The 23,019-nt window shown below is 34.7% G+C and overlaps 2 long non-coding RNA genes across 2 annotated transcripts in view; one reads left to right on the top strand and one right to left on the bottom strand.

Moving 5' to 3' along the window:
* Positions 1 to 1,262, bottom strand: part of LOC143676342 (uncharacterized) — a 71,366-nt gene extending 70,104 nt beyond the window's left edge. The window contains exon 1 of the long non-coding RNA XR_013172021.1: positions 1,035 to 1,262. This is a non-coding gene — a long non-coding RNA (uncharacterized LOC143676342). The remainder of the gene's footprint in view (positions 1 to 1,034) is intronic.
* A 45-nt stretch (positions 1,263 to 1,307) lies between these two features.
* On the top strand, positions 1,308 to 15,738 carry LOC143677641 (uncharacterized). Its single transcript, XR_013172771.1, has 3 exons — positions 1,308 to 1,418; positions 14,740 to 14,825; positions 15,656 to 15,738. It is a non-coding gene; the product is annotated as an uncharacterized LOC143677641 (long non-coding RNA).
* The last annotated feature ends 7,281 nt before the right edge of the window (positions 15,739 to 23,019 follow it).

Here is a 23,019-nt window from a genome sequence, read left to right as displayed (position 1 = left end):
AATGCCGTAATACTCCTGTTATACTTAACTATTTTGTTTCTCTTCAAATGATAGTTTTCAAAGTTCTAAGTTTAAGAGACCTTCCAACTAGTGCTACAACAGAATACCCAAACAAATGAGGATCCTGCTGACCAATTTAAAAGATTGCCTTTGCCCACTCGTTACACCAAGATCATTGAGGGAACGCTTTCTAAACTAACCTCATTGGTTACTAAGAAAACTAAGAAAACTCAACCTCTTCCAATCAAAATTTTCTTTACATAAGGATGTCATATCTAGTAGTATTATTAAATAAGACTGAAATCTTGGACACAGCTGGACACTATAGTATTTTTATAATACTTTCCACTCTAAAGAAAAGTAATGACCTATGAAAGTACCTGAAATTTGAGTTCCTCTGATAAAGAATTAGGCTGTGAAAGAGTTCATTGGTGATTTGTTTTAATGCTAGGTCAGTGTTCTGTCAAACACTGTTGTGTAGGAGGTATTTCCGGATGAGGCAATAATGTGGGCAGTGATATATAAACACTTTTTATGATAAACCAACACTAATTTTGCATTGGTTAGTTATCATTTTAATACAGAAGAGCAGCTCTTAATGTTCTTTAGAGAATACAATCCTTCAGTTTAAAAAATATTTGGCATGTGATTTGAAAATCTAAAAACCCTTAGTGATTAGACTGGATTCTAATTTGTGAGGCATGAACATTCATTTCTCAAAATTTATATACAAAAACACCTGGTTTTTTTCCTTTAGATAACCTTAAATTTTATTTAATACATTTACTACAATTTGAACTACTCTAGTACATATATATTGACCTACATATACAATGCTCATGAAAAAACAAAATGAGGAAAAAAAGAAAAAAAAGAGTGGGATTAAACGGTGGAAAGGGAAGCACAGCTCTGAGACCAAGAAAAACTGTTGCCCCAAAATGTGATAGTTGATTATTTCACATCGACTCTCTAGGCAAAATCATTAAGTAATTTACCTTCATCGCTGGAGCATCCTCTCAGTTTAGCTTCCTTACCTGTATATTGATGTTTGGAGCTGTGGTAGGTCGAATTCTGTACCTCAGAAAAAAAATTAATTCCATTCCTGTGGGTGTGAACTCATTGTAAATAGGATCTCTTGACGAAATACTTTTAGTTAAGGCTTTGTCCAGCTTAGTGAAGTTGAGTCTTGATCTGGTTTACTGGAGTCCTTTGTAAACAGAAGAAATTCAGAAGTAGTGAGAGAACGCCACAGGGAGCAGCCAGAAGCCGGAAGTGGAGGAACCCGGAAGTCAACGGAACTCGGAAGAGAAAGGAGAAGAGATGGGCAGATGACGGAAACGCTAAGGAAGGCAGGGATTGCCAGCCAGCCACAGTACTACAAAGCCCAGAAGGAAGCAAGCCTTCTAACCTCTGAAACAGTGAGCCAATTAATTCCTATCTTTTAAACCAACCCACTATATAGGAGCAACCTGGAAACCAAAGTGCCCACATTCCCACTGGGCCTTAATCTCTTTTTAATACTGCCCCACTCTCCCACCCCACTCCCCTCATATTTCTCTTCTGCCTGCACCTATTATTGCAGGAGCATATATAAAGCTCCTCCAAGATGCCTAGTCTTATTTTTGCTAGTGGTCCCTATGAACTTTGTTCTATGTCAATTACAATGAAAAAGATTAAACAGTAACTAGCTGCAGTTTGTTGGATTGTTTGTAGGCAACAGGCTCCGTTGACACTACCAGCATGATCTTAGAAAAACAAGCACCATGCCCTTGGGAAAGTCAATTAAAAACCTTAAGACCAAGAACATATTGCTACCCTGTATAAAATGTTACAGAGGTAATAAAAGCATATAGACCCACTCCTGTAATTTAGGATGACTTCAGTTCTCAGTGAAATTCTTAAGACATCATATTTATGCAGTCAGTGAATGTTTCCTAGTACATTATGGGAAACTGAGATGTTAGAGAGTTCGCTATGGCAGCTCACCCACAGTAGTATGTAGGAAACTAGCAAATACATCCCAAAACATAGAACAACTATTTCTAATTTGCAGTCCTTTATTTAGACCATCCCCAAACTTTAGGTTCTCAAATGCTGACTTGAAACACATGAGTCCTTGTTAAGAGGATTTATTGGAAGAAAAGGATGGGTGTGGCCTCTGGGGAAGAATCTAAGGGAAAGGCTGATGTCCATCAGGAATGCTGTCCTTTGGGCTACTTCTTTGAGAATATTTGCATGTTTCAGCAAATGTAAATGCAGATTTTTCTCTGCTACAGGAAGTAGCCATGAGTTGCAATCAAAATAGGAAGTAATAAGGAAATTAATAGTCCTGATAGACATGTTTACATTTCTATTACCTAACTTTATTTGTGATACATGATTTGCCAGATACATTGCTTTCTAAAATAATTAATTTGTAGTTTGACTAAAAGAATTCTATTAATAAGGCACCTTTCCTCAAGATGATTTTAAAAATTTGATTCACTGACAAATAACTGGCATGTAAACTTCCAGATTAAGGATTTACTTTGGTAATTGAATTATGACCATTAATATGTTTGTCATTTTTAAATATATGTAAATGGTAGTAGTATTTTAAAGTATCTCTCTCAAGAAAAAGTTATCTTCTAATTATGGTTAGAAATGAATATGCTCTGCGATCAAAACGTCACCCAGGAGATCTTCAACTGGTCTTTGTTTCCTCCCTGTTCCTTGTTCCCTTTATCAGTCCATTCACCTCATTCTATTGGGGCTTCCTTCTCAGTGTGCCTGGAAGCCACTCATTCTTCTTCATTCCTTTCCATATCCTATTTGAGGGTTTCTTTACCCCCTCATCCTAGACCATTGCAATAATCTCACGAGTTTCCGATGGTTTCTTCCCTCCCATGTTTCTTAGTTCCCATGTAATTATACTATCTTGAGGATAAAGCTGATGTCTTTTATCCCGGCATTGAAGGACTGACATGGTCCTCCCTCAATATATCCTTCCAAAATATATTCTGTTCCTTGTCTTCTTTGTTTCTGTCCTAGTCAACATCCCCTAAATATGACATGGGTTTTCATACATCACTTACTTTGGTCATGTTGTGGATGTGTGTGTGTGTGTGTTTAGAGTTCTCTACTTCAATCATCTTTTGCAATCATGAAGGATTAACTCATTCCCCAATTCCTCCATTAAGTCTTATTCATCTCCTTTGTCTTCTGTGCACTCTCAGTTCTTTAAAGTCCCATTAAATCTACTTCTGTAAGATCTTACTGCCCAGAATTGTCATTCATTGCTTTCTGTTGAAAGTTTTTCTTGCTAACAATATTGAAAATTTAAAGTAAGATTGATGTGCCTAATATAGTTATGTACTATCTGATCCCATGTTAGGCATGTAATAGCCACTCAATAAATATATATTTGAATGATCAAGCAATAAAGATAGATCAAAAACCTTGATAGAACTATATAAATTATCAAGAAATGTTTTTAATAAAACCAAGTATCCCGCATATATGAAATTATATTTTAAAATGTGTTATGTGAAATGTATTACAAATGAATGGTACTTTGGTAATATGCATAAATATCTACTGAAAAGTTCAGATATTCATCCTTTATCACTTCTTGATCATAGCTATAATTTATTCATAAGATAATTACTTTGGAGAGAAGTTTTCTGTAAAACAAATAAAATTAAGTAACAAATTCATAAAATAAATATTGTAAAACATCAAGCTATAACAAAAGTCAAAGAAAATATTTAAACCAGAAAATATCAGAAAAATAGCCAATAATTAATAATAGTGTCTATTAGCTTAACACACAATTTCACTTACACAATTTTTCACACATATCTCAAGGTAATATTCTTTTTTCAACAGCAGTTTTCCTATTCTTTATAGAAAATAACTACTAACAAATATAACATGGTTAGTGTAAATAACACTTCGTTAAAAAACACTTAACAACAAAAAAAAAACCCACTTACCTTGCCCTTGCTATTTTCAGTCTTCATTGTTTTACATAAAATGATAAACAATGTGGATTATGTGTACCTAATTAGAAAAAGTTCTTTGTATCAAGTTAGCTATTAATTAACATTCATCTCATTCATATGTAGTGCAGATATCATCTGGTCAAACAGTAAATGATTTTGATTATTTTCTTTTATTTCTGATCTCTTATTTTTAAAAGATTTTGTGTTATGTCTAAAGATCAAATCATGGTTAATTTCTGGAGGGAAGGGTTGTTCTCATCATAAGTAATTGGGATCCAGGATGATTTTAACCATTAAGGCGTATCAATTTTTCAGCCTAAATAGATACATCCTGAACCTAAGTGTAAATGTGGATTACTTCTAATCCTTGCTTTAAAATGCAAGATATGAGAAATTAAACTCATTTGACATTAGTCCACAATGATTTAAATGAGGAGGTGATAGCATGAAGTCATGGAGAAGCCCTGAATGGGAACCAAAGAGCCCACATGCAGCTCTTTCCTGTCTCGTGTATGGCCTGGGCAAGCTCTAAGACAGTACATTATATTGTAAATCTCAGCAAAATTGCCAGCATATGGTAAATATAATGTTCCAGAGGGAGGGGCCTGACCCTATGAAGAATTATCAAGAGCTAGTTTTAGGTCTCTTGAAATCACCTTCCCACTTTGAGAGCATTAAAGTGTCAAAAATGAATTTTGAGAGGGTATTTTTTGGTGAGAGCTACTGCCAAGGTGTAGATCCCAGTGTGTAGGGACTGGGGTATTTGCCTGTCACTTTTTATTTAGGAAGACAAAAGAGGGCTTCCACAGGCTCATTAAGGGTCCTTCACAGGAGCCTTCAGCAAGCAGTGTGGGCCACAGTGGATTGGGGTCTGACAAATCTTGAGGAATCTCAAGGCAGGTTTCTGTGCCAAAGGTCTGAGGTGACAGGTCAGAGAGAAAAGGAAGGCCGTTCTAGGTAGAAATGCTCTTCTACCCAAGCACAGAATGTTGGAGTGCTTTTCATTCATTGAGCCAAAAAGGATTAGGAGCTGACCTGAGCCATTTCAGATTGTGTCCAGGAACGCCACCTGGAACTTGGTGTGGAGCAGGTCAGGAGAAGACCAGGGCCTGGGGCAATGCCTGCAGGGCTGCAGCAGGAATGGCATCTTTAAATAGTATCGGGTCTCAGAGAATGTGAAGCGATCTTACATAGCACTAGTGTACTTTCCCTGCCTTATTTCACTTTCTTCCACTCTGCACAGTCTTTGGAAGGGCCAGAAACCACCATCAAGTTGGGAGAGGAGAAGCAGAAAATGAGAGAAAATACTAAGCCTACTCACTTTTTAGGTATCAACAGCCAAAATGAAGTCATCCCCATCCAGTAAAATGGAACAGATTCAAATAAATCAAGTTTGGCACTAGGTGTTCAAGACCAAATAAGATTGTTTTGTGAGTTAGAAAGAGCATACAATTTAGTATTACCAGAGAATGAGCTGGAAAGTCATGGAACCTCCAGAATTTTCATCCTATGGCAGAAGAGAGGCTTTTCCTGTGCTACATATTTTGAAAAGAGAGTGGGAAAGAAAAATAAAGATGATTTTTATTATATTCTCAATCATGCTAGTTTAATGTAAATCACCACTTAATTTGTTTATCTCTCAGTTTCCTCATGTGTAAGATAAGTGTGGAGAAGCTGTTTTCATAATTAAACACTCTACATCCCCAAAGTCTGTCTTTTCTGGGAAGTGAAAAGAAGGAAGGGGTACAAAATCATGTTTTATGAAGCTAGCTCAACCCTGATCGCAAAACCTGGTCACTCATAGACACAGCTAAGCACAGATAAATATTTTTTATAGATATAGAGTTAACCATCCTAAAGTAATAGTAAATTGAATTTAGAAGTGTATGAAAGAATAAGTCATGACAAAGTAAATTTTTATTTTTTAAATGCAAAGACAGATCTGCTAATATAATTTATCATATAATCATCTTAGATAATATAAAAATCCATTTTATAAAAGTCACCTAGGATTTCTGATTTTAAAACAAGTAAATATTCTGCAATATAAGGGAAAAGATTTCTCTTTAGCATAATAAAGACTTTTGAGTACTATATGCATCAAGCCTATTGCAAAGACTCAGAAGAATTACCATATGTCAGGAAGAGATAAGATTTCCATTTTCATGTTCATTTCAAGTTCATTGTTCTACAAGCTCTGGAAGTTCTAGACAATACAATAAGAAAATAAAAATAAATGTAAACAGAAAAGAATATCATTATTTGCCTCATTTCTTTTTTCTTTGATAATTAAAGATGCCTCCTTCTCCCAATATATTAAAATAGTTATTTGTGTTCTCCCAGTACTATATGTCTGAAATTTATTTTAGAGATAGGTAAAAATCTAAATTTTCTCCAGTTATGCAGTCAATTAAAGCAGGAATATTCATGGAACAATCACCTTTCCCCCTCTCACTTACTCAAACACCACCTTATCATTGCAAAATGTTGCATACATATTATTGATTCAGTTTCTGGACTCTATAGTTTTTTTAAAATAATCTATTTATTTTGAGCCAATATCACTCTGGTTTGTTATTGTAGATTTATAATGTATTTTAAAATTTGATAAAATCTGCCCAACTTACACCCTTGCCTTCTCATTGTTCATATGTAACCCAACAATTATTTTGAAGTTTTTCATATATATATAATTTATATTTATAAATTGTTATAGAATATTATTTATTTTATCAATTGTTGCTAAATTGTGCTCAGATAATGTAGACTGTCCTGTTAACGTTTGGAGGTTTTAATGAAGATACGTAAGTACTCTATGGACACTTAAATGAATTTTCTGTTGGATACAAATTTAATCAGTTTCATTAACCTTCCAATATCCTATATCCTTATTTATTTTTAAATCTCCAAGTGTTTCATTGTATTAACTTTTATTTTGTATTTGTAGTGATTCCTTTGCATTTATAACTCAAGACTATAAGACACAAAGTATCATTCTTCTCTAACTGAAATTAATTTAGCTCTCAAGACCCCATATTCACTTATGCTAAAAACTTGCCAATTTAGGGAATTTGGTGTTCCTTTAGGCTAAATTCAGACTCTTGGGAGTAAGTAGTAAGGAAAATTATTTCTCTCTCCACACAGTTATTCATTCTTTCCTCCTCCGGGGGATCTGGAGCTTGGCTGGTTCTTCCCAGCAACACTGGACCCTCTGCTAACGTCACCCCTGGCTCACAGTTACGTGTCTCCTAACAAGGACCTCAAGTCATGGTTGGGAAAGCTCTTCAGGCACACTCTTCAGAACAACTTCTCTCAGGCTCTTTGGTGTAACTAGAAAACTTCTGCGATTCTGTAACATTGCCTGGAAGCTATTTACCTGGACCCTCCCTCAGACACTGTTAACTCTTGTCACACTGAGCAGAAGTTTCAGGTTTCCCAGCTACATTCCTGCCTAATAATTTTAGGAGTCAGCCCAAAAGAAGAAGCAAAATCTGGCCACTTGGAAAAGTCAGAGGTGTCCCAGCTCTTTGTCCCATTCCCTATAAATCTCTTTCCGTTAGTGTTTGAATGCTTAGCATCTTTTAAGTACAAAAATAACTCTAAAAGTGTCAAACATTCATCTCTACTCTATGTTTTATGAAATCAGCTCTAAAATCTGAGTCAATCGCCATTTGTCCTTGAAATGTAAAGTTGTGTTGCATTATAATCAAAGGAATGAACGTCCTCTTCTTTCTCAAAAATGTTTCATATTTAAATTTATGACTTTCAAAAATATTGTCTCAAAAAAATAATAAATTAATAAAATGTATATATGTTGTCTTTGCCAATCAGTGATTTACAAATGTCTTCTTAGTAACTTAACTATTTACCATGAGATTGTGGTTCTGTGATGTATTTTAAAATCTAATGTAATGTGCTACCTTGTTTATACCAAAAGATTAATTTTACATGGTCAAACTTCAAATGTGATTTAAACTGCTATGATTAAAACAATAACAAACTACAGTTCTCTCAAATTCTTCTCGCATTGGTAATCATTTATCTAGATGTTTCCTCCAATCTATACACTCTTCCCTAAATTTACTAACAACTCATTTTGTTTCAACTAACTTGATCTCTTTTGTTTTCTAACCAGATCAAAAGCCAAGGAAGGATTTTGGATTTTACAAAAGTACATGAAGAAAAAAACCTTGGTATAATATCCCCTAATGTAATGCTTCTACATCCATTACACTGCTGGGCCATTATACACACACATGCAAAACACATGCACATAATGTTTTTCTCATAGCCTGCCTTTTGACAAAATAAGATTAACCTCTTTGTACTATTTTTTGTTTTTAACCTTGAAATGATATTTTTTGTACTATTTCTGTTATTGCTTCCTATTTAATTCTAATTACCTGACATAGCTTTGTTTTCTTTATTTTTTAATCTACCTGTATCATTTTGCACCTTGAGCAGCCATCTTTGTTTAATTTTTTTGTAAGGGGCTTAACTGACTCTTTTGCTCTGTTACATCCTATATTCTTAATCTTCTCGTTTGCAACTTGACTTTTCAAAAAAACATAGTTTCTTGATGTTTTCCTTGTTTCCTGTCTATTGGTAAATGGGCTAAGCTATAATTGCCTTTTTTATTTGGAGGTTTAGAAGATATCATATTTTATTGATTTGTATGGTATCACCACAGTTTTTAAATATGCTCTAATAAATGTACTGAATTATTTATATCAATAAAACTGTTGTTTATTGGTTCTTCCTGTCATAAAATAGAATAAGCAAAATTTGAAATTCCTTTATCATTTAGCTATTTAAAAATTTTCTCTATTATCTAAAATTTTGAACCAAGATTATGATTAATAATTATTTTATACTATACATCTTTTTTAAGAAACATTTTATATGTGTATTTGTTCTTAAGAATATTTTCTATAATTCTTTAAATATGGTTTTGTAATTAGTAGTCAAGTCATATCATGGCTTTGATTCTTGAGATCTTCAATTTGATTTAACTGCTGGTCAGGTGATACATATCTGAGTAGTTTTCTCAGGAAGGAACAAAGGAGGTATAAATTCTATTTTCTCCCAAGTAGTACATGGGAAGTATAATTGTAAATATGGTTTGGAATGGTACATGGGAGGTGAAAATTCTAAATGTTGGAATAACTAAGATGGTTTTGCTGTTTTCTGTACACGAGTTTGAGGGGCATCATTTTTCCCTCTTCAGACTCAGTGGATCTTGATCCGTTGATTTGTGATGATTACTATTCCAGAGAAATGTGAGAGCAGGATAATGTTTGCACCTTTTAATGTAACCTTTTGTTCCCTAACTAAATGCTTATAGAATATTATCCTCTATAGAATATTTGATTGTAAAACAAACTCACCAGCAATTGTCCAAGCATTGCCCCCTTTTGAAGAATCTTTCCCTGAAAGGTTCTGTTAATATGCAGATTAAAGTCTTCAGATGAGGAAAGTTTTCTTCTATGATATTGTTGTTTATTGATTCTATTTCATTTATTTTTGTCTCATTTTCAGGGACATCAATTATCTAAAATTTGATCTTTTGTCTATTTTGGGAAACTATCATCTTCTATCACACACTTTTAATTTTTCAAAACAAGATCCTATGTTTTCTAGAAACATTTTTCATATTTGTCTACAAAACAGCTTTCTATATCTGACATGTTATTTTGCTTTTTAATGCTTCTATACAGATTTTAACTCTGCTAGTGTATCTTCCTGTTTCCTACAATCATTCCATGTTTCTAGGCTTAATTTCATCTTTGTTTATATCTCATCTTGTCATTATTTATTTTACTTTTTCCTTAAAAAATATATTGTAAGTGAAAATAGATGTTATAAAAATATTCTTTTTATTGTGTTGTTTTATTTTTTCTCTTAAGAAGAAAGTACTTTTCTTTTCACGTTAAAAAATATTTTTGAAGTCCCACGTTGGGTCTATTTTGTTACTCATTGTATTCAAACTGTCAGAGTACGTGACCTTCACTGCTTTTTCACATTTAAGTTTATTTCTGCAGGATTCATCTGAATACAATATCATACCTGTCCATTTCTGTGCCCAGGCACACTGTGATCCTGGGACGTATTGTTTCTCTATAATTATAGAAGAGCAACAATGTTGGGGAATGGTAGGAAAGGACACGTTTCTACTTATTTAAAAAACCAGCTGCAATACATTGTCTTCAATTCCTGGTCCGCAGATATCTGGCATTGATGTAGGAGTAGATGTTAAGGGTTGTAAAATTCTTCATTCTACCGAAATTTGCTGAGTGGAAATTTCTTATGAGATTTTTTGCAGATCATGGACAGCTATCTCTAGTGTCTAAAGTTGTTAAAGCATTCCATCCCTGCATAGAATGAGTGTCAGTGAGTATTTCATGGGAGTTGACAGAAGAAAAACAATTGCTGCTAGTTCACCTCTGTTAGCCCAGAACCAAGCTCATCATATATAATTAAACAAAAATAAGAAATTTTTAAACCCCCTTTGGAATAATTCCATTTTGCACATTTATCCATGCATTCTTTTCTATAACATGTTCTTGGCAATACTTTATTTCTATAATCAATTTAATTAGTCTAATTAATTCTGTGATGAAATGATAGTTTAAAAAAGAAAATGATAGTGTTTTTCTGAGTCTCAATGGATTCTTACATCAAAGCGTATCCAATGAAAACCATTTCTCATAACTGATCTGCTAATAATGATTACTGTAAAAACATGGGTAGAAGAAGCAAAGTATAAGTTTTGCTTTTATATACATTTTTCATCTTTTAGATTTTCTTCTCAAAATTTGTAATTGAGAGCTAACTAAAAGCATGGCCTTTCCTTATATATATCCCTTATATATACAGAAGAACCAGGGCACATTCTCAAAAAAGGAAGCTATCCATGTTATTTCTAATTTCAGTGTCACTTCTACCTAAAATGAATGTTTTTGCATTGCAGGGGTTCCAAAGTCTAACAGCTCAAGAATTATAGTTAGATTCTTTTTTACATGGGCAGGCACTGGGAACTGAATCCAGGTCTCCAGCATGGCAGGCAAGAACACTGCCACTGAGCCACCGTTGTCCACCCATATGTTCTTATGAGACTTTCAGCTTGAAATGCTAGAGCTGAAACACCATGTTGGAATTCACATTTCCATGAGATGCTTTTTAAATTAAAAAAAAAAAATGAAGTTTAATGAATTAGAATTTTTAACTAACAAAGAAATCTGTAGTCTGTATGAACCTGATTACTATGACCATTTATCAATGTATGTAATGTTCTCTTGTCCAGTTCCCTAAAATTCATTTCCATCTATCTATGTTGCTGGAGCTGAAGCTCTGCTTTGAGGAAGATAACGCTTCCAATGTCAGAAGAGTTCTCCTTTGAAAAGACCTGTCACTTGTATCAACTGCAGGAATTTTTGTCAATTTCTGAAGCCATTTCATACTTAGTCTGTTTTATATCATTTTGCTCATGTCTCAAGCAACTGAAGATATACCTGAAAATTTATTGGATAAGACAGATCCCTTCCCAAGTGAAGATAAGCCTGGAAGGCAAAGATGAAAAACAAGCAATGTTTTAGCAGTAATTAAAATATCTAACTAAAATGGCTACATCCTCCTGTTTTCATGAATCTTTGATCTAAGCTTTATATATACTTTAAATACATGCCTTTTAAAATAGTTGAGGTATTCAATGATAACCCTGCTGTCTTGAACAGAAGAGAACTGAGTTGCTTTTTTAGCATTAGAGAAGTTTATACCACTTCATCAACACTTTTTTGTCACTTCTCCTCTTGAAGACATGAGGTTGGGAAGGAGATTTGCCTATATAAATTGTTATTATCTCTGTCATCTGAACGGATATCATACTTGGCATCACAATTTAACCAGCTAAGCAAAATAACCCCTATGACTAGATAAGATCAACTCCTTATTTTTTTCCCATGAGCTCTTCCTTCACAAATGGTGTTTGAATTATTTCCTAGGGTTAGTTTTCTGCTAAAAATAATTAAGCACTTAAAATTGAAGAACTCTAAAACACACCAGTCTTGAAATTCTTCTGTCCTCCAAATTTAAGGTTTTCTTGGCATCTACATTTGTTTTGCTCTGCTTTTTAAGCAAAACTACTAAAAATTTAGTATATCATACTGAGTTAGGAATATAAGGATTAATACTCAATATATGGACACTATATGAAGGCATAGGTCTTTTATGACATTTCTTTTCATGAGAGAGAAGGGACTTAATAAATTACTTTATTAAATCTTCTCTCACAAGTGAAGATAAATGCCATCAAGGGCTTAAGCTCTTATGTATTATGTATAATGTACAGTTCTTCTGTCTATCTTCCTATATTTCTATATTTTGTCAAAATCCTCCAATGGCCTTTATTTCATCATCAAATACTTTTTTTTCTTTAAGCCAAAAAGTGAAGTAATGTATTGAGAAGGAAATGTTGTATTTCATTTAGATTGTTGCTCTGATTTGTGCATCTGCTTTTAGGTTACTCTGTCATTACACTTTTGTTACTTGAATTTCTTATGTCCACTGGCTGAGGAGATGAGGCTAACTAGTGTTGACTTTTTTGTGTTGTGTAAAAACTTAGATATGTTTCCTCCTTTCCTAATCACCCTTTGTGTCTTTACAGTTTTTCTTTGTCTGAAGCCATATTTGGTTTTCCAAAATTTATACCTCCTCCTGCAGTACTTATCATAGGGAAAGTCACCACCAAACACCCACTTATATGTTATTTGCAAAGATGGCATCCTGTACTCATTTGTCATACAACCCATTGAACTCTAAATTCTGTAAATCCTACATTTTCTTTATCAATTGAATATATTCACACTTGTTTATGCCTTGGCTTGTAATCTTTTACATCAATAATTTCGATAGTACTTTAAAGCAAAGGCTTTCAAATTTTTGCCTATCACCATGAAGAAATATATATCCTTAATGACTCACTATAATATACAAAATTAAAACTGAATATTTTTAGACAGTTATAAGTTTTTAGAAACAATACATACTCTTTATGTATTTGATTCACATGTATTATTTGATTCACATGTATGATTCACACGGATGCTTTATATTCTATTTTTTAAGACAAATTTGATTTACAACTTCACTAATGAGTTGCTACCTGCGATCTGAAAAACACTGCAAAATAAGTATCCCATCACAAGCCATGACCTTTGCTAATGAACTTTCCATACAGCCAGCAAAATTTCTCTGTTATATGTGATGAAATCCATTAACTTTTCCCCTTCAAACTCTTTTCTCAACTATGTATAAAAGCTGAAATCTTTGTTATATGATGTAGTCAGGGTTCTCCCTACCTCTATATTTGGCCACATTATCTTACTCCCCAACCCACATGTCAGCGCATTCCATTTTATATTTCTGTACCTTTCCATAAGGTCCTTCTATTTAGAAAACTGCCTCCATTAGCTCTTCATATTTTTAATGTCATTTTATTGAGATATAGTCATACCCTGTACAATCCATCCAAAGTACACAATAAATGGTTCATAGTATCATCACATAGTCCTGCGTTCATCACCATAATCATTTTTATAACATTTGCATTACTCCATAAAAATAAATAAAAATTAAAAAGAAAACTCTAAGCATACCATGCCCCTTATGCCTCCCTCTTTTAGCCAGTTGTTTTGCACTCTACCCAAAATTTTAAGACTTACAACAGGGGTAGGTAAACTAAGACAATGTAGTATTGTCAGAGATAGATCTATATATTAGTGGAGCAGAACAAAACATCCAGAAGTAGATCTATACAAACACGGGCAATTGGCTTTTTTCACAATATAGTTATACAATCATTATCAAAAAGCAGGGCTAGTGGATTACACTTCAGGCATTTCCTTCTGGCTATTCCAAAACATTAGACACTAAAAAGAAATATCTATATAATGAGTCAGTATTCACAGTAATCTCTCAATTGCATCTCCTCCTTCTCATTTAATCTTTCTCTCGATCTTCAGGGATATCTGGGCAAGTTTTAAATTGTTCATGCTGGAAAGTGGTGTGGTCCTTATGGGGTAGAGGAAACTGGCTGATGTTTCTGGAGAGACTGGTACCTATGGGTTTCAGGGCTTATCTGTTATAGGATCCATCTGGCGGCATTAACTTTCTAAAAAAAATAAACTTACAAACAAAAACTTTTATAGAGACTTAGATAGAACCCAGGGCATTTCCTAGGGTTTTCAGGAATACTATTGGTTGGGGCTTGACATACTATGGTATGTTTGCAGTATTTTGCTAAAGCTTATGTAAGAGTACCCTCCAGAATGACCTCTTGACTCTATTTGAAATCTCTTAGCCATTGAAACTCTACTTTCTCCTGTTTCTTTTCCCCCTTTTGGTCAAGAAGGCATTCTCAATCCCATGATGCCAGGACCAGGCTCATCCCTGTGAGTCATGTCCCACCTAGAGGGGAGGATTGTGAGTTTATTTGTAGAGTTGGCTTAAAGAGAGAGGCCACATCTGAGCAATGAAAGAGGCTCTCTGGGGGTGACACATAGGTGTAATTGTATGCAGCCCTAGGTTTGCCATTGTGAAAATAAGTTTCCTAAGGGCAAGTTTGAGGGCTTGGCTTGTTAAATTGGGAGACCTTATTGCCTGAGAGAATATTAGGTACCCCAAGTGGGGAAATCATTTTTATCCCTAATTTCTCAATTACATCTCCTCCTTCTCATTTAATCTTTCTCTCAATCTTCAGGGATATCTGGGCAATGACCTTTTTAACTTGTTCGTGCTGGAAAATGGTGTGGTCCTAACGGGGTAGAGGAAACTACCCCATAAAAGGTTAGTTCCACATATCTCCCCAGTCCCTCACTAAGACATTTCAAGTATCTTTTTTATTTTCTGGCCCAAATACTCTGGAATATATCCAGGTATTACATTAACCTGCACAGAATAATAAAATCTCATTCGTTATTCTAGGTTCCATGTAATTAGATTATTTAAGTACACTGACCAGACAGGTTAAATTAGATAGTATGCTACACTAAAATTTAATTTTGGACCAAACAAACATCTCTTCCTTTGGGCTCACAGAGAAGTTGAAGTTTTCAAACACAGACAATATCATCCTTTATCTACTGTTTTGATTGACCTCAGTTCTAACTAGGTCTATTTCATTCATATCTCTATTATAATACAATACAGCTTCTTTTAAAATTACAGTATGCAGTAATGCTGTCTTTCAGAGCTGCAGAAATCTAACAGAGTCTCATAAAGCTAATTGAGACTGGTGTCATCAGATATACAATGTTCCAAGGAATTACCTGGTTATGTACAAAAAGCACAACATTTCAGAGTTTAGAAATAGCAGTTAAAACTCATGAATAGATGTGACTACTGTAAGAGCTTACAATCTAGGAACCTTTACAATGAGCCTTGGTGAACATTCTGTAGTCCTTAATCATTGCTTGTATAATCTCTGCCCACTCTCTATTCCATGATAACCTATGCACTCGAATTTAATTCTCAGAGCTTGCTCATTATAGTTCATTTATATTAATGACACCGTACATTCTTTGTCCCTTTTTTTTTTTGGCTTATTTCACTCAACACAATGTCCTCAAGGTTCGTCTTCATTGTTACATGCTTCATGACTTTATTCTGTCTTACAGCTGCATAATATTCCATCATATGTTTATACCAGAGTTTAGCACTTGTCCGTTGATGAATATTTGGGCTGTTTCCATCTACTGGCAATTATAAATAATGTTGCTATAAAAATCAAGTGAGTATTTATTTTAACATATAACCATAAATGTTTATATAAACATCAAATGCAAATCTCCATTTGTGTCTCTGCTTTCAGTTCCTCTGGGTACATACCTTGTAATGGGATTGCTGGATCATATGGCAATTCTATGCTTAGTTTCCTGAAGAACCACCAAACTGTCTTCCAGAGCAGTTGCACCATTCTATAAATCCCCACCAACAGTAAATGAGTGTACCTATTTCTCCATATCATCTCCAGCACTTGTAATTTTCTGGGTGTTTTTTTAATAATGGCCATTCTAGTAGGTGTGAGATGATATCTAATTGTGTTTTGATTTGCACTTCCCTAATCACTAGTGAGGTTGAGCATCTTTTCATGCTTTTAAGCCATTTGTATTTCCTCTTTGTAAAAGTATCTGTACATGTCTTTTACCCGTTTTTAAATTGAGTTGTATGTCTTTTTGTTGTTGAATGGTAGTATCTCTTTATATATTCTAGATATTGTACCTTGTCTAATATGTGGTTTTCAAATATTGTCTCACATTGTGTAGGCTGCCTTTTTACCTTCCTGACAAAGCCCTTTGAAGCAGAAGAGTATTCAGTTTTGAGGAGATGACATTTATCTAATTCTTCTTTCATTGGTTGCATTTTGGGTGTAAGATCTAGGAAACCACCTATCACAAAATCGTTAAGATGTTTCCCTACATTTTCTTCTAAATGTTTTATAGTCTTAGTTTGAATGTGTAGGTCTTTGATCCATTTTGAATTAATTTTTGTATGAGGTGTGAGATAGGGGTCCTCTTTCAGTCTTTCAGATATGGATATCCAATTCTCTAAGCACCATTTGTTGAAGAGGCTGCTTTGTCCCAGTTGAGTCAACTTGACCACCATATCAAAGATCCATTGTCCATAGATTAAAGTGTTTAATTCTGAACACTTAATTCTGTTCCATTGGTCAGTACATCTGTCTTTATGCCATTACTATGCTGTTTTGACCATTGTAGCTTTGTTACATGTTTTAAATTCGGGTAGTCTGAGACCTCCCACTTCATTTTTCTTTCTCAATATATTTTTGGCTATTTGGGGCAACCTATCCTTCCCAATAAATTTGACTATTGATTTTTCTATTTCTGCAAAGTAAGATGTTGGATTTTAATTGGTATTGCATTGAATCTACAAATCAACTTGGGTAGAAGTGACATCGTAACTATAGTTAGTCTTCCAGTCCATGAACACAGTATGTCCTTCCATTTATTTATGTCTTACTTGATTTATTTGATTTTTAGCAATGTTTTGTCATTTTCTGTGTATAGGTCTTTAATATCCTTGGTTAAATTTATTCCTAAACATTCTATTCTTTTGGTTGCTATTGTAAATGAATTTTTTTTCTTGATTTCCTCATCAGATTGCTCATTGCTGGTGTATAAAAACACTATAGATTTTTGTGTGTAGCTCTTGTATCTGTTGCTACTTTGCTGTACCTTTTTATTAGCTCTAGTAGCTTTATCTCAGTATTTGGGGATTTTATACATATGGGATCTTGTCATCTGCAAATACTGAAAGTTTTACTTCTTCCTTTTTAATTTGGATGCCTTTTATTTCTTTCTCTTGCCTAACTGCTCTACGTATAACTTCCAGCACAGTGTTGAATAGCAATGATGATAGTGGGCATCCTTTTCTTGTTCCTCATCTTAGAGGGAAAGCTTTCAGTCTTTCCCTACTGAGTATGATGTTAGTGTGGGTTTTCATATATTTCCTTTATCATGTCAAGGAAGTCTCATTCTGTTCATATCCTTTGAAGTGTTGTCATCAAGAAAGGATGCTGAATTTTGTCAAATGTGTTTTCTGCATCAATCAACATGATTGTGTGGTTTTTCCTCTTTAATTTATTGATATGCATTACTTTAATTGTTTTCTCATGTTGAATCAGCCTTGCATACCTGGGATAAAAACTACTTAGTCATAGTGTATAAATCTTTTGATGTGCTGCTTGATTCAGTTTGCAATTATTTTGTTGAGGATTTTTGCAACTATATTCATTAAAGAGATTGGTCTGTGATTTTCTTTTCTTGTAGTATCTTTGCATGGCTTTGGTATTAGGTAATGTTAGCTTCATAGAATGAGTTAGGCAGATTATCCTCTATCTCAATTTTTTTTGAAGTGTTTGAGTGGGATTTGTACCAATTCTTTCTTCAGTGCTTGGGGTAGAATTCACATGTGAAGCCATCTGGTCCTGGACATTTCTTTTGGGGAGTTTTTTTATGACTCATGTAACTTTCTTGTGATTGGTTTGTTGAGATCCTCTGTCTCTTTTTGAGTCAATGTTGGTTGTTTGTGCTTTCTCCTCTAATCTTTGATATTTCCTTCTGTTTGCTTGGGGTTACTTTACTGTTTTTCTTCTACTTCCTCCAAGTGAGTAGTTAATTCCTCAATTTTTGCTTTTCTTTTTAAATATAGGCATTTAGAGCAACAAATTTCCCTTTGCTGCATCCCATATGTTTTATATGTTGTCTTCTCATTTTTATTCACCTTGAGATATTTATTGATTTCACTAGTAATTTCTTCCTTGACACACTGGTTGTTCGAGAGTGTGTTGTTTACCCTATGTATATTTGTGAATTTTCCACACTTCTGCCTGGAAAATTCCAAGTTAAAATGATTTCTGACTTCATTCCATTATGATTTGGGAAAGTTCCTTGTATAATTTTTTTAACTTCTTGAGACCTGCTTTGTGACCCAACATGTGGTCTGTCCTGGATAATGATCCATAAGCACTTGAGAAAAATGTATATCCTGCTGTTGTTGGATGCAATGTTCTGTAAATGTCTGTTATGTCTAGTTCATTTATCATATTATTCTAAATATCTGTTGCCTTATTGATCCTCTGTCTAGATGTTCTACCCATTGATGAGAGTGCTGTTTTGAAGTCTCCAACTATTATTATAGAAGTGTCTACTTCTCCCTTCAGTGCTGTCAGTGTTTGCCTCATGTATTTTTGGGCACTCTGGATTGGTGCATAGATATTTATGAGTGTTATGTCTTAATGAATTATCCCTGTTATTAGTACATAGTGTCCTTCTTTGCCTCTTTTAATTGTTTTACATTTGAAGTCTAATTTGTCTGATATTAGTATAGCTACCCCTGATCTTTTCTGGTTATTTGTATGAAATATCTTTTTCCAACCTTTCACTTTCAACCTTTTTTGTCTTCAAATTTTAAGTGAGTCTCTTGTAAAAAGCAAATAGATGCATCCTGTTTTTAATCAGCTCTGCCAATCTATGTCTTTTTTTTAAAGTAAACAGATATAAACTTTATTGAATACATATGTGAGTAGACACACTGGGGTACTCTTGCAAGAAAAGAAAGATGGAAGCAAGAGGCAATAGGCAATGTGGGGCCATTTGCTTTTATAGTTTGGCTCTACTTTCTCCTCTCCACTTCTTTGTTTAGGGCATTTTCTTCCCATCCCTTCTCTCCAGGGAGGTTAGTGCCTGGTGCTAGATAGTCTGTTTCGGTGGGTCAGTTGACTTCACCTTTCACCATAGATGACTCACTCAGGTGGGGGTCATTTGACTCTCGGAGGGTTGGCTGCTGCTGGGTGTTTCCTGTAAGTGGGTAGTACCAGGCAGGGTATCTTTCCAGGACAGAGGCCCTCCTGACCTTGATTAACTACCCTTGCTCAAGGGCTCCTTCATGTTTTTTTCTTTCCCCTCTCTCCCTGTTCTAGCCTGCCTCAAATTCCCCCTCAGAGATTTCTCACCCCTTAATATTAAGGGTTGCTGAGGGTTCTGTCTTCCATAGCTGTTTCTTGCTTGTCAGAGGATGTAGGCCTTGTCTGATGGTACATAGAACTTTCCAGTTATCTCATTTAAGTTGAGACAGGAGGAGTCTTGAGGGGTGGTTGAAGTGGCTGTAAATCTTCACATCAGCATTAGTTTGGTGTGGAAAGCTTCTAGTCTGGAAGAAATAAACTTGTTGAGAAACTTAAAAATGCAAGGACCCATTAATAGTGAGATGAGGATAGAGGCATTAGCTAAGTAAGACTGGGGAAGAGGGAAGGAAATGCTATCTTTTAGCTCTAAGAGTGAATCTTAGCTGAGCAGCTTGTTGATGCTCAATGGGAAATAAGAAGGTGCCAAGTTAAAAGATGCAGGAATGAGGCTTGATTGATAAGGCTACAGCTTTGGCTGTCATGTTATTCCAGTTATTCCCTCAAGATACGCTAGTATTTTTTTTGATAGGCAGGGCAATGTATTACCACTAGTTTTTGTTGATAAGAGCAAGACATTTAAGGGATTGAGTATCTCTTGACAATGCTTAATTGGGGTTTTACTGTTTGTGAAAAAATGTTCACTTTTTTTCACACTGCTGCATGAGCATGCAGGAATAGAAAAGTATATTTGGTATTATCATAGAGATTTTTTTTCCTTTCCTTAGTTTTAGAGCTCAGATGAGGGCAATTAGTTCTGCTTTTTGAGTTAAAGTCCCCAGAGGCAGGAGTTTAACTTCACTTTAGCTGAATATCGCATACTTTTCTTTTCTTTTTTTTGGTTAATGAATCTACTTTTAGAAATAAAAATATTTGACAAAGTACAACAGAATGTTTGTCCTGTTTTACTTTTACACATTCATTAGGGTTATGTTAATTAATAAGTAGAACATAATTTATATATTTGCCTTGTTTTTCTTTTAAAATCCTTTCTGTTGAAGATAAAATTCTTACTTATAGGTGACCATGGGTACTTTCCAAGAAACTTTAGAGTAAAGTAGTGTAGCTAACAAGTAAATTTGGTGTTTATGATTTGTAACTTTTTAAAGAAAAGTTAAAACTATGGCTAAGTAAAACTAATAGACAAAAATAAAACTATGACAACACCATGCTGTTGTTAAACATTAGTGTTTTATTAATGTTGTTAAACATTAGTATTAGGATATAACACAGACAGTGATAACATTGTCAAGTCTTTAGGAATTTTAAATATATGAATAACATTTAGCTTAACAGAAGATAAGAAACTTTTTAAATTATTTTATTATTTAATATGTTAAACTATTTTAGTGCTTCTTTTTTTACAAGATGAGAGAACACATTTTTTAAAAATAATTATACTTTGAGAGTGAGAAGACTTGTTTTCTGAAATAAAGAATGATAAGGTTAACACAAATATTACCAAGGATATTATTCTGGTATGATATAAAATCTTTTTTCTAGATAGAGAGCTTAGATAGCTAAGAAAAACTTTTTATAAACTTTTATTAAGAGGAGTTTAACAGAGAGCGGCATTGACTAAGACAGAATTCATTTTTATAAACTCTATAATTTTTTGTAGTTAGCAGTGTCTATAAACAAAACTTACTTTCTTAAACTTTCTACAACTTTCCACATCCATCTAGGGCTTGTGGTTAGCAATTGACTACAAAATGTACTTTCTCAAACCTTCTGCAACTTTCCATGTCCACCTAGGGCTTGTTGTCAGTAATGACTATAAAATTTACTTTTTAAAAAGTTTCTGCAACTTTCATATCTATTTAGTTGGCAATGACTACAACAAATGAAATTTACTTTCATGTTAGGAATATGCTAGTACACAAAGTTAATACCTTGCAAGACTGAGCTTTAAGGCAGTTGGAAGTCAGTAAGGTCTGCTGCTAAGACATTCTTAAAGGCATAAGGATTATTTCAAAACCCTTGGGGAAGTACTGTTTAAGTGAGCTGGTTGGAAATTTTATTTTTAATTTTCTGCCATTCAAAAGCAAATATATATTGAGAATCAGGGCGAAAAGGGATACAAAAAAACATTTTTAAGATTTAGGACTGAAACCTTGAATACAGACAGGGGCTATTTGGTGGGTTTGCCCTGGGATACCCTTATTCCATAAGGATGGGTTTATTTGCATAAGGAGTTTCTTTGGAATGCCAAGAGGTCTCCAATCTTGTAGAGGCTTTGGGGAAAACAAGGGTGTAGCACTAGCTGGGTTTACTAGTCCCAAAGCAGCCCCCAGGGAGTGAAGAAGATTCTTCCCTAGAAGAGGGTGGGGTATTTAGGAACAGTAAGAAATTGATGGAACACTAGAATGTCTCCAAGCTTACAAACAAGATGGGTAGTGGAGGCTTTAGCTAAACCCATAACTAAGCAAGTCTGAATGGAGTTAGGCCCAGAGTGGCAGTTCAGGATAGAGGGGCTCCAGTGTTAACTAATAAATTAACAATTTTACCTATCAGGTTGAGTGCCACCTGAGACTTTTCTGAGTTGGTCAGATGTCAACAGAGCCATACAAGGCCTCACATACCCTCAGTCTTCTTCAGTTATCACAAGCAGGGTTCAAAGGTCTGTCCTGACCTCCTTCAGTTGACAGTGCAGTCCCTGGCCTGGGCCCAGGTTTGTGGCACCTCAGGCAAGGCCCTGATGGGTCATCAGGTCTAGTGTTGTCTTGAGATTTCTGGAATCCTCTTTGTCAGTGGCCTTCTGACTCACAGTTGAAGTAAGGCCCATGCCATGATTTGACTGACCTCAAGAGGACAGGGCACTGTTAAGTGACTGCAATAAGCTGAGCCTGTTCTCTGATGTTTGTTTCCTCTTTTTGCCTTGTTTCCTCATTATCATCTGTGTCTCAATTGTTAAAGACAGAAAAGGCAGTTTTCAATAAGTCATTATGGGAGTTTGTAGGCCCATGGAGAGTTTTGCAGCTTTTTCCAAATGTCAGGGGCAGACTGGCTAATGCAAGGGTCCCAAACAAAATTTGACCTTCTGAGATCAAGGTCTTTCATTAATAACTTTTTAAGGCTTCCACTAGCCTCACCTGGAACAGAACCAGTTTTTCCCCTTTCTCATGAGTGATCTCCCTTAGCTTTTTACAATTAACTGGTTTGTTGGCACATTTTTTTCATGCCTTTTTAAAATAGGTGTTTTCCTTTAATGGAAATTGTGACATGAGGATAATATAAGCTACAGGTCCCTCTCAGGCCCTTGTCTTGATAGAGAGCTATAAATATTTAGGTATAGGGAACTTTGACCATTTTGCCTGTCTTTTAAAGACTAGCGGATGGTATTTTATTTTATTTATTTATTTATTTATTTATTTATTGCATGGGCAGGCACTGGGAATCGAACCCGGGTCTCTGGCATGGCAGGCAAGAACTCTGCCTACCTAGCCACTGTGGCCCTGGAAGATGGTATTTTATAGAAAGTCCCATTGGAGAGTTATGCTGCCCCATCTTTTAGATTATATTAACTGTTGGCATTCCCCTTTTCTCTGGAAAAGGAAA

This window comes from Tamandua tetradactyla, chromosome 3 (genome assembly GCF_023851605.1).
Source record: "Tamandua tetradactyla isolate mTamTet1 chromosome 3, mTamTet1.pri, whole genome shotgun sequence".
Lineage (NCBI taxonomy): Eukaryota > Metazoa > Chordata > Mammalia > Pilosa > Myrmecophagidae > Tamandua > Tamandua tetradactyla.
Note: the sequence above shows the minus strand (reverse complement) of the source record. Positions and strands in the feature narration are given on the sequence as shown.